The sequence below is a fragment of the Rhinolophus sinicus genome, chromosome 4 (genome assembly GCF_057876585.1).
Source record: "Rhinolophus sinicus isolate RSI-liver-muscle chromosome 4, RSI-T2T, whole genome shotgun sequence".
Lineage (NCBI taxonomy): Eukaryota > Metazoa > Chordata > Mammalia > Chiroptera > Rhinolophidae > Rhinolophus > Rhinolophus sinicus.
Window position 1 is genome coordinate 116,471,532 of NC_142504.1, and position 12,782 is coordinate 116,484,313.

The window sequence follows — 12,782 nt, forward strand, 5'->3', positions numbered from 1 at the left end:
ACAGACTTACATTTTACACCAACATTTTGTTTCCCATTCAAAATATTCCCCATCAAATCCAGGCCCCAAGTCCTATGGAAAAACACCTACACGAGAACTACCCTGCCATGCAAACATGTGCCAATTTTAAAAGTTAAATGCAAATAAACATTGTTTTGTGTATGTGGTGGTGAGTCAAGCAGCAAAAGGCAGCCTCCATCTCATTCCCTACACCCTCCGATACTTGCTAAGCAAATGTAACCACTGCGATAACAAACAAGGCCATTATTGTACCCAAATGCGCCCTTTTTCCCAACATTTATCTTCTTCCCCCTTCTCTAAAAAACACTCAGACCCAGAAAGAAAATCACCACAGCATTGAAGTTCAAAACTATTCTATAAATACAGGCTGTTCTATGAATACTTTTCTGTCCCTCTTTCTTTGGCTTTTTGTGCACAGAAGATACAAAGTAGACCTTTGAGAATTCCATGAAATAACTCTGCTTTATGCTTGGATAGCCCATAAAATACACAATGAGAGTCATGAATATAACTTTTATACCCAAACTGAATTCCTAGCCCAGGCCACGGCTGTGTCTTTGGCGAGTGGCCTGGACCAGTTACCTTGAGCTGCAAGGGGCTGCTGCAGACTCCTGGACGGCCAGGACACTCTGCTTCCTTCTGTGGTCACAAACAGCAACTCAGCTAACAGGCAGACTTCTCATAAGCAGATGTTGTGGGTCACAGAGCATCTGGGAAGAAAATGGGGAGCAGACCTCCCCATGAGAAGACCGGTCAGTTGTGTGGGTCGTGCTGATGGATGTGGGGTACAGGAGTGAGAGGTCAGAAATGCACAAGCTGTGACTGGTAAAGTGCACGCAGGTGCAAGCTGTGATAGGTGACCACACCCAGCACTGAGAAAAACAGACACGGAAAAGAGCTTTCATACCTACCACCTGAGCCAGGGTCCTTGTTGCAAACTTCGCACTGAGTTGTAAGTGGTCTGTGATTAGATCGTGAACTGAAAAGCAGCACAAGTGTAGAAAGTCAGATGTAACAACAAATCCATGAACTGATCTAGACCCCACACCCTCACTTCCCCATGGAAAGCAGCAGGGCCTGATCCCAGGCTTCCCACTGCCTATTTCTCTCACCACAGTGTAGTACCCGAGTTGTGTCCTAGTTAAAAACACAAAGGCCTTTACAACATTACACAGAAAACAAATAAAACAAACAAAACAAAAAAGTGGAAAATTTTTGAGGGCAGAAAAATAATAGGCAATCACCAGGTGCCAGTGTGTGTATGCGAAATACAGGAATATACACAGAAGGACTATGTGGATATATTGACATTCATGTGTACCGCGATATTCATGTGGACCTGCATACCTGCTGTAGGCAGACCAGTGCACTCCCCCACACAGATGTCCACACCCTAATTTCTGGAACTTACATGGAAAAATGGCCTGTTCAGACGTGATGAGTTACGGATTTTAAGGTGGGAAGACTCTCCCAGACTATCTTAGTGAGCCCAGTGTCATCACAATGGTCCTTCTATAAGGGAGGAGGCGAGAGGGTCTAAAATGTGATAACAGAAGCAGAGGCCGCAGACAGGCTGGGAGGTGCCACACGGCTGGCTCTGAAGATGGAGGGAGGGCTGCTGGTCAAGTATGTGGGCACCGCCAGGAGCTAGAAGGGCCAGGACACAGATCGTCCCCTGAGCCTTTGGAAGAAACACAGGGCAGCCAACACCTAGACTTCAACCTGTAAGGTCCGTTCCAGAAATATAAGATAATACATTTGTGTTGTGTTAAGCCACCGAGTGGTAATTTGCTAGAGCAGCAACACAAAAAAGTATGTATACAGGTAGATTTTCATTAAAACACATATACAGTTCCTGTTGCTTTCTAAATCTATACCTTCTTTTATGTTTCCTTCCTTTATTTGAGGTAAATCCATTTAGCTACTCCTTTACCCAAATAAATTTTCAGTTATAAACTATTGTATTAACACCACAGAGAAGAGGCCTAAATGTTACCATCGCTAATTGTGCTTTACAGGTCATCTCAGTTAATTAGACCCCGTTTTGTTTGTTTGTTTGTTTGTTTGTTTGGTTTTGTTTTTTCTATTGAAAGTAACATTTATTGTTTATAAGTAAATGTATTAAGATATAAATTTTCTCCTAAATATTATAGCTGCATAATACAAATTTTGAAATGTAGTGTTTTTTTGTTTTGTTTTGTTTTGCTTTATTTATTTATTTTTTTATTAGTTTCAGGTGCACAAGACAAAGCAAAACTTAGACATTTATCATTTATATCCCTCACACTGTGTGAACCCCCCTCCCCCCATCCACTATCCCTCTGTACGTTCCCCAAATTAATTTTCAAAACCCCGTGGCCATCTTGTGGTTACTGACTATTTTCTAAAAAATATGGAACGCTTCACGAATTTGCGTGTCATCCTTGCACAGAGGCCACGCTAATCTTCTCTGTATCGCTCCAATTTAAGTATATGTGCTGCCGATGCGAGCACTAGACCCCATTTTAACTTCCTCTTCAAGCTCAGGCTGACCTGGGGTGGGATCCCAGCCACACCCCTGCCTCATAGCTCAGGCAGACGGCCCACACCACTACACGAGACTTCCTCACCGATGGAACAGGCATCGGCGTGCCGAGCCCGTGAAATTGCGTGAGGGTTAAATGAGGTTATGCTCGGGGAGGTCTTCTCATAAGGTGGTCCCAGTGTTACCAGCGCAGCTGCACTGCACCTGAATTCACATACCTTGCCAGCATCACGCTCTCCACCCCTTACCTACCCCCACCTTCACAGCGCTGCAAAGGCCCAGTGTCACCTCCCTGTGACATCTTCCTTACCTCTATTTTGTCTTGGCCACAGGTCATTCAGATTAGTGGTTAGGACGAGCTACGCATGGCCATGTGCCCCCAATCCTAAATTTGCTACCGACTGAGTCAGGCTTCCATTTGGGACAGCAGCAAAAGACTCTTGTTAATAATGAAGGAAAAACCACGGGGCCCTCTCCCAGCACTCTTGTCTGCTTCTCCATTTCTTGGCCATAAAAATTCTCAGAGAACTGTAAGCTTCTAATAAAAAATTCAGAGACACACTTAAGAACGTGCCATTCAGGTTACATGGATGCGTTCAAGATGTGAGCAGAGGAGAATGCTCAACATAAAAATTATGAAACTGTGGGGACAGAGCCAGGAGTGCAGTTTCCAGGCTCTCGGCCTCATGTGGAAAGGTGCTGGCTCAGGTAGTAAATGGCCATTAACTGTGATGGGATGGCCATCAGCTGTGGCTAGTTGGCCGTCAGCTGTAACCAGTGAGCCATTGGCCACTAATATAACTGCTGTGGCTACGCTAGCAGAAAATGGGTGCTAGCAAGAAGATGGTGGCTGAGCCTGCAAGAGTGGATTGCAGTTAGGATGGCGGGTTGCAGACAGTGTGGATCCAGCCTCCAGTGAGAGTATAGTGCTGCCAGTGAGAATATACTAGTATGACTCCCCTACCTATGGCTCCGTGGGTGTTCCTTTTTGGCCTCACCATATCCTGCGTTCTTATGTGGGGAGCGGGACCAGAGATCCCGCAGGCTGCCCCGCACGACAGAAACACAGACCCTCTTTTTCTGTATGGAGACCTCACACTCCCTGTGCCAAGTGAGCAAATTGGGTCAAATAATACAGCACCTACAGTAAGTGTACCCAGTCCTTCATAGAGGGACTTCTTCCCTGAGAGGCTAAATGGTACATGGTATGAATGACGCAGAGGCTGACACAGCTGGGCTTACAAACGGGGGGCGAAAAGTCTGACGTGGTGAACTAGCTTATGCCGTATAACCAACTCATCATAAAGAAACTGATGTGTACATTACAGCAAGGGGAAAGCCTGGCTGGCTTAAACTGCACAGTTTTTACAACTTTATTATCTAATAGTCCTCAATTCACAACCAATCTCAGAAATTTTTAAAAGACATTCTCTCCTGTTTCTTAGTAAAATTAAAAAGGCAACTTTGTACAGCTCCGTTTTCTTACAAATATAATGAGTAAGCACACCACGACATTTTTAAACACTCACAGGAAAATATTTTTGCTATTTCAGTGTTCCAGGGGGAGGTAGAGAGAAGCAGTCATTTGTGTTAAGCTATATTAAGATGCTTTTTAAAAAATAACTTCCAGTTTGACAGGTTACTCTGCCTTTAAAATAAAATATTCAGAGAGTTCATGAAAACCCACGGAGAAAAACTGAAACCTTCCAAGAGGAATATATCTCAGCCTCCTCCAAGCTACGCAATTTAATTCAAGCCTTTTTCTAATGGTCTCCATTGATTGCAAAGTAGTCTCGGGCACAGGCTCTGTAATTACGGGGCCATCTACACTGATCCCAGGCTGACTACCACCCAAGATCTTAAATCTCAGTAATCCACTTGAAACGTTATTAAATATTAGGGACTCGTGTGATTTGTTTTGTCATCACTCTCCTCGTAACTCCTCTGCCACTCACTGCCAGGAGACGGTAAACACAGCCCGCTGCTTTAATCTCAATTTACTACACTAAAAATGCAAAATTAAAGAAAAATGAGCAAAGTTTAATATTGTCAGGGAGTGTGATTGATAACCTTGTGTCACAGTTATGGGGTTTAATATTATCAACTGAGTTTTATGTTACTCTCTTCTAATAGTGACATACTTAACATTTTAAGACTGGATATAATAATTTTATGGGGTAAAATGGATATTATTAGGTGATGATACTGTAGTACTTTGTCACATTCTTGTATATTAAGTACAAAAAAACTACAATAAACATGAGAGGAAATTCTGCCTTCCACTGAGTGAAGACGATCGTTCTTGGTTCTCTTTCGTGCTCAGTGTCACCCAGGCCCCAGCTCAGGAATCTGAATCATGCCACTCCCATGGCATCAGACAAAAGCCGAGAATTCTATCCCATCTCCATAAATCGTGTTACATCATTTGTTTCTGGCTATCGTGGCTGTGTCTTCAGTTCTGTTCTCAGGCACCACGCCCCCAAAACCTCATTGCTGGCTCAGAACGCAGGGTCAAGGTGAACTGCTGTCAGAGCTTTGAAGAAGAGCCCCACTGTGGCCGGGTTAGGAGGCGCTCATGGACCCCAGGCTTCAGCCGTGGATGCTGAGCTTCCAGAAGCATCTTTTCAACCATGCCACTTAAGCCTCTGAAATTTATGAAGAGAGGCAGACTAAACCAGTTTCATTAGGGGCAAAGATTTCACGTACTTCACACAGCAAGTAGGCATAAGACCTGCTCAGGTGACACACGCAAAGGACAGAAATAGAAAGGCTGAGAATCTGGCTTTGCACCCCGTGTTTGAGATTAGGGGGAACCCAAGCCCTTCAGACCAAACACTGAACATGCTCATGAATGGGGAGTGTGAGCACGGAGACTAACGGCAACTGAAACAAATAACCACGTGTGGTCTTTCCTCAGTTCTTCTGCGTGCTGGGTATTGAGTTCACATTGCAAAGATATTCGCACTCATCTTCACAATAATTTTAAAGGCTGTGCTGTTATGATTCCTTTACAGAGCAATGTTCAGCCCCCAGGCTCACCTCCCTTTCTCAGCACAGGCACTTCTGACTCACTGCCCCCTGGGGTGGGAGCATCGTGACATCAAAATTTGTATTCTGTTCGATGAGCGGGGATCAGGCAAGAGCCAGTCAATCCATCCCTCCCCCCCCCCACTGGTTTTGAGCAATAAGTTACTTGCAGAGAGAAGAGAAAATGAAGAAGGCGAGAATCCCAAGATAAAAACAGAAAACCAACCTGTTTCTTCCTACCCCTGACTTCCCACCAGCTTCATGGTGGCCCAAGCTTGAGGGGTCGCCAGGCACATGATCGAAGAAGTAAACTGAGCTGTGTCCTCTCATGGTGGGGTCCACGGTTACGTGGATGACGGCACTGAGAAACGCTGCCCGTCACCTCCTCAGGGAGGGCGGGACTGTGTAAGATGAGGACGCAGATGGAGACTCACGGAGGTGTCGCAACACCAGCTCCCTGTTGGTGACTCTCCACGGAGCCACTGTTTGTACACAGAGGACTTCGCCCACCCCTGGATTCACAACCATCAGTTTTCTGAACACAGTGAAAGCGAAAAGCCAAAAGGCACCTCCGTTTTCAAATGCTGAAAGCACAATTACATCCTAAACACCTTGTGTTGTCTTTCCTCCCTGCTTTCTTTTGTTCTTAAACGTATATGCTCCATATCTGTGTCATATTGATATAGATACAGATTTAGATATGAGTATGTAAAAGTGTAGATACTGATACAGATTAGATTACATAGACAGATGTGGTATATCTGTTATGTTTCACAACTTAAATAGCTGTGGTCACAGCGGCAATCCTAGTAGAAATATTTCAGACAATAAGGACACCCACTTTGGGTCTGCTGGTTCACCCTTAGGTTTTCCCGACCACCTGGAAGTGGCCCGGTATCAACCCATGGCTGTAATAGAAGTGCCTGTAATAGAAGCAGGCCCTCCCTGAGATTGGCAAGCATTTCAGTCTGATGTACCCAGAGCATTAGAACAGCTAAGTCCGCAGAGAAAACAGTGAGACGCGGAGCCAGCCAGATCCGAGTTCAAATTACTTCCTAAGTGGGTAACATTTGATAAGTTAACTTCTCTGAGCCTCGGAGAAGGGACAGCATTACCGCCAAGTCTCCAAAGGGCACATAATAAAACCGTCCTTAACAGGTTATTGGTGGATATAAATACAATGTGTACATGAAGAACAGAGCACAATGTTTTAGACTAAAATAACTCATAAAAATGCCACCAAAAGCAAGGATGAGGGGGAAGAGGAGAGCATGCAAAGCCAGCTTCAAATTCGGAGAGAGAAAATATTTCAGCAGACACTTAGTGATTCAGCGGCACTATTATTAATGTTATTACATAAATGTTATTATTTATAAATGTTATGTGAGTGAGACAGTTTACCAAACACAGACAATGACACCGTCTCTACTTTTGCTCAACAATCGCAAAGACATGAAACAAGCGTCCCAATGGTCTGACAGTGGTTTCAGAGCAAATGAAGTATTCGTGCCCCTGTCACCTCTGCATATGATGTACATTTGCAGAGTAAGTGATCACATACGCCCTCCAAACATCCTGGAGAAACGTTAGAAAAGGAGAGTAGGAGGTGTGTTGTCAGCTTATCTTTATCCCATAAATTTAAAAAAAAAAATTTCTTCAAGATTCCAACCAAGGCTAGAATGGCACCAGAAATATTAAGAAATGCAAACAAGAATTACTGTTCTGAAAGAAATTGCTGGAAATACTAGGAAGTCTACACCTTGAATCTAAAGCCAAGTCCGGGCTGCGACATGGGACAGGCGGAACCTCTGAGCTGGTTCCACTGCGGCCCCTGCAGGAGAGTCCGGAGCGGACGCAGGCCAGGCCGAGACAGCACCGGAGCTCGTGGCCAAAGGAGCACTTTCTTGTGCAATCCCATCATCCTTTCTGTGGACTTTCCATATCTAAACTCTGCGAGGGGGGTGCTCTGTGCATTGTTGCTTGTGAGAGATACAGACGGGTGGTTTATCGTGGCTCCCGCCCCTATCGAAACTAAAGAAACATCCATCTCATAAGTGACGGCATTTATAAGGAGCACTTGGGTTGAATTTCAAATTGTCAAAAATTGTAAAGCAGCCCTTTTGTAAGTCATAGTACCACCAAGCTAATTGCAGGCCCTATTTTATATTATGACATGTTCATGGCACAACACGATGGTGGCACATGGGCTTGTCAAAACAAATAAACCTTTTTAATTTTTTTAAATGAAATCTGTTCCAGAAAGAGCTAAACAAATTCCGGGGTAGAAGCACATGTCTGCAACACCACCCAGCATTTAATACCTGGAGAAAAATAGTGGACACTTTCAGGAATTGACTGAAAAGTAATTCAGCACAAAAGAGAGGCTGCATTGTGCATGGAAGGGTCAGCAAGAGGGCATCCAAGACAGCACCTCCTGTGTGACCCAGACCTCCCTGGGGAGTCACCGCTGCCCTCAACACAATTCACCGCTCAGATGCCAAGTGACTGCCCAGTCTCAGAAGAGCCTGTCGACGTGTGACAAAGAGACAGGAAAAGAGATCATTCTCAGACTATTGGGCTGGACTCATTCAAGGTCACTACAATGCACAGATGGGCTTAGCTCCCAAATTGTTGTCTTCTTGTTTTCAACCAGAGATGAGACAATTGGCCCAAAACAGAGGGACAAGTGGACGATAAGTGAGGTAGTCGATACAATCAAAACTTGAGAGAAGGGACCTGCTTTAAAAGGAAATGAATGAAAATGTTAGGGACGACATGGGTGAAGGCAAGTGGGGTGGCCAAGCTCTGCCACAGCAGAGATTAACTGACAGAGCCCTTCTCAGGGTCATTTGACGAGGTGTAGCAGTTTCATATCCAAGTACGGACCAAGGAAAGGATAGTCTAGGGCAAAGGACGCTTATCAGAGCTTTGTTCATATTATGTTTTTATAGACAGAAACCTATAGGCCCATCCACATGGGAGTGGTTAAGTAAATAATACATCCACAAACAAATGGCTTTGCAACCACTAAAAATGCTATTGTAGATGAAAATTAATTAGCATGGAAGATGGTCCCATAACAGATTAGATAAATAGTATAAAACAGTATGTAAAATATAATCTCATTTGAGAGAATAAAATACCTCCTGTTATATTAGCTGGCCGTGTCATACATAAAAACTCTTTGGAGCCATAATTACCAAATGCTAACAGCGGTTATCTCTTCATTATGGGATTTCGGACTGTTTCTTTTCTTTGTGCTTTCTTAGCTTTTTTAATGTTTAAAAAAAATTAACACACTTAGTCTAATATTAAAGGGAAGCCATTTGGAATAAAAATAAATAAATGAAAAGGAGAAAATAGCTGACACTTGTGCAAACGAACAAACAAAAGAAGAAGAAAACAAAAGAAACCCTGGCACACACAGCAGAGCAAGCCGGATGTGCAAAGGCAGCTACTGCTACCATGGCTGCTTCCTCTTTGCCTCTGTGATCAGCTCTTTCATTTGTTTCCAAAGGGCAAGCACCAGCACTAGTCACAGCCTGCCCCCCCGTCACCCAAAGAACATACTAGAAAAGCCCGCCTACCAGCCGCGGGGGTGGGAGGGACGTTTGCCTTGGGAGGCACATGCCAAGGGCTGAGCAGCTCGCCATCAGCTAGACACACAGCACACGGAACACTCCACCCATTGATTTTTTCCCCACCAATTCATTTAAGAGACTGCTGTGACGCACACTAACACGAGGCCAGCCTGCCTGGACCACAGCCATTCATTAGCTGGGCTGCATTCACACCATGACATGCCTTTACAATAAACATGGATGTGAGACTCCAAAGGCCACACACGGATCTATAATTATACCATCGCTGGCGGGACCACGGAGATGCATGGTAAGCGATGCCAGATGCTCTGTCCACCGAGGGGCACAAAGTGACTGGCCTGGTGCTGGGAGGAGCTCGAAGAGGGGCCCCCTCCCGAATATGAGCGACACCTCTGCCCCGGAAACCTGCAGGTGAGGGAAAGCAGAGGCCTGGGCCATGCTGGCCTGGTGACAGCAGCCCTACTCGGAGCACTCAGCTGCAGCTGAGCTTCCCTCATCACTTTGATATCTCATCAATATTACAGCCATTTTGATGACACGTCCCCATGTGAAAAGTATTTCTTTCATTAACCTCTTTTCTATGGTGAAGTCAAGTCAATCGAAAGCAGTCTGGGTGTAATTTGCTTCCCCGTACCAGATTACTGGAAATGCCCACTTTTTCTTTTTTCAAATCACTTGCATGGTTTTGGTGTTGCTGCCAAGAAAAACCTATAAAAGCACTGTTTTCCAAAAGCAAAAGGGTTTGTGCGCATGTGAGGATGACACAGGTTTGCTTCCTGGTGAAACCCTCCCAGAGCCAGCCCTACCTCTCACAGACCCGCCAGCGGCAGTTCTCACCTTAAACTCTGCACGTGCAGGCAGACGACGTCTTTCCTCGTGTTGCTGTCTGCACGATCTGAGAGTGTGCTTCTGTGCTTTGGCTGAGGACAACATCCCTGAAATAATTAGACTAATGCCAGAGAGATTTCCTACTACAAGCCTGGCACTAAATCACTTTAATGTGGGGGGGGAAACCCAGCAACTTATGACGATACATGTACATTGTTTTCATACAAAGAACACAGGGCTGTCACCATGGCTCTACCTAAACGATTACTTTTTGGTTATTTGAGATCATGTTTAGGTGACTGCCTCACAAGGACACGCTGTCTCAAAAGAGTCACACCCGTCACCCAGTAGTGTTCAGTCACCACAGAGCTCGGTTTGCCTCCCTACAGGGCAAGGTCGCCTGCAGAGCATTTTCCTAGGGAGACAGGTGGACGAGCACACGTAACGTGCCCATGTCCCGGGGAGGTGTGCAGACCATGCGTCACCCCACTCACTGAGCCTCATGTCCCCAGGACACCAGCAGGGCCTGCCGGTCTATCCCGGAACCCCAGGGAAATGCCTGTCCGTGGTTCAAACACACGTGATGGTAAATAGGACAGAGCAGTAACCTAGAGGAAGAGAGTGTGGGAATCCACCAGCCCCAGCTCTGGGTCAGCAAAGCACACCCTGCCCATGTGTCGTTTCCCAAACCATAAAACAGATAAAAGTATTCCCCTGACACGCCTCCCAATGGCCTTGCAACCATCCCTGTGAGAGCATGGTGAAGAGAGAGGAAGCCATCACATGCTCGATGCATCTGCTCCATTCCAGTGTCCACATTGATGCACATGTGCCATGACATTAGAAGACAGAAAGCCCTAGAGACCTGTGTTATTAATATCTAGACTGTCCGCCTTAATTCATTGGCCTCCTCTGGAAGCCCCGGCTTCCTGCCCACTGTAGGAACGGGCGTTGACAGGCATCTGCATTGGTAAGTCAGTGCCATGGGCCCTCCCACAGGGGCGGGGCTCTGGGTGCGAGGAGCGAAAGGGATCAAGGCTTCCGTTCCTTCCCATATTCTTCTCTTTCCTTCTCCACTGAAGAGCAGTGAGGTGACATGTATGGGATGGAGAGGGGAACTTGCAGTCCCAGGAAATCTGTTCGGAAGTTTCCCTTTGGATCAGCCAGCAAAGGACCAGGACCAGGGTGTTTTGTCCTCAAATGGTTTGCCCCTGGGCCAATTGTTGCCATCTCTCTCAGCATTTCTGAGCTACACGTTTGACTTCCATGTCTTCTACATCTTCCTCAGAAGCACTCAGATGAATCCTGAGGAACACGGGCCAGCGGCAGCCCCTACGCAAATCATCACTGTCCACTCAGACCCACTCGACTTCAGCTCAAGCCTAACCCTCAGCTTCCTCCAGGCATCTGCTCCTTCTCCAGTGGCACCCCACTCAGGAAACGGCTCTTTGGGTGACTCCTCGCAGGGACTAGAGCCAGCGTCCACGTCCCACAGCCCGGCCCCCATTCCATCCAATCCACTACACAATCTTGCCACTTGTGCGTCCCCAATATATGGCGATACTATTGGCTCCTTCTTCACCACCACTCTTTTAGGCCAAGCCAACATCTTCTCTCCCCCGTAATTTAAGAGTCATCCGCTTTCAATTCACCCTTCACCCAATAGCCATGATGAAATTCTAAAAAATACCATTCAGATCATGTCATAATCTCCTTTAAAAAAATCCGTGTTTCATGTTTTCACTGAGCATTAGGACCGAAAGTCCTGGCCCTAACACCACCCATAAGTCCTGCGTTCCTGGCTGCTACCCATTGTGACTCTACCTCACCATCCTCTGCCTGCACTTGCCAGCTTCCACTTCCTTTTTTAGCCAACTTCCTCCCTCTGCAGCTCCTGCCTCACCCCCACTCGGGGCAAATTCCTCCTCCTGCTACAGGGCTCAGCTTTAACACTGCTTCAGTAAGAGTTCCCTGACCCTTTTCCTCCAAACTTAAAACAGGATCCCCATTTGTGAAACGTCAATTTGTTATTATCAATGTATTTGCATAAGTATGCATTAAATGTCATTTGTTCATTGAATGAACAAATAAATAACTCACCAAGAGGGCTTCTCATTTGTACTAATGTTCATTTTTCTGTAAGAATAGCTGGTCAAATATCTCCTGCAGTCCAGATACACAGTTTCTCTCTCAATTTTTTCACTGACTAATTTTTTTAAAGCTGTCAAAAGAGGAAATACAGTTAGACTCACAGTGATTGTTTCAATCATTTTTATTTGTTCAACAGACATTTCCGGAATGCCAGTTATATGTCAGCACTGGGCTAAGAGGTGAAGACACGAAGGGGCCATGACATTGTCCCTAGCGGTGGCTTTCTCTTCCAGGGGCTCTCAGACTATCTCTTAATAATGTCTTCCAGAAGACCCCTCAAGCCAAAAGGTGTGTGCCTTGTGAATCTACCATCTTATTACTTTTGAAAACTAGAGAGACATTTCTCTGTCTCTTGGCACTCTGCAACTTGTTCCCATGTCTGCCGATGAGCTTGATCCAGTAGGGACATTTACATAAATGTCAAATATCTTGGAGCACTACTGCCATCTCTTTCTTCCTCTCCCCTCTCTTCCCTCCCTCCCTCGCCTCCTTCTTCCTCCCCTCCTTCATCAAAGTGCCTGTCATGTTGTAAGGTATTAGCTACACATGCAGCCCTGCCCTCGGGAGGGGTTTTCCAACATATCAGCTCATGGTTATAAAATCTAAAGTTCATCTAAAAATAATAAACA

The 12,782-nt window shown here is 45.6% G+C and overlaps 1 non-coding gene across 1 annotated transcript; it reads right to left on the reverse strand.

The window, feature by feature from the left end:
- Positions 1-2,407: 2,407 nt before the first annotated feature.
- LOC141567044 (U6 spliceosomal RNA) lies at positions 2,408-2,514 on the reverse strand. Its single transcript, XR_012489441.1, has one exon. It is a non-coding gene; the product is annotated as a U6 spliceosomal RNA (small nuclear RNA).
- Between the last annotated feature and the right edge of the window lie 10,268 nt (positions 2,515-12,782).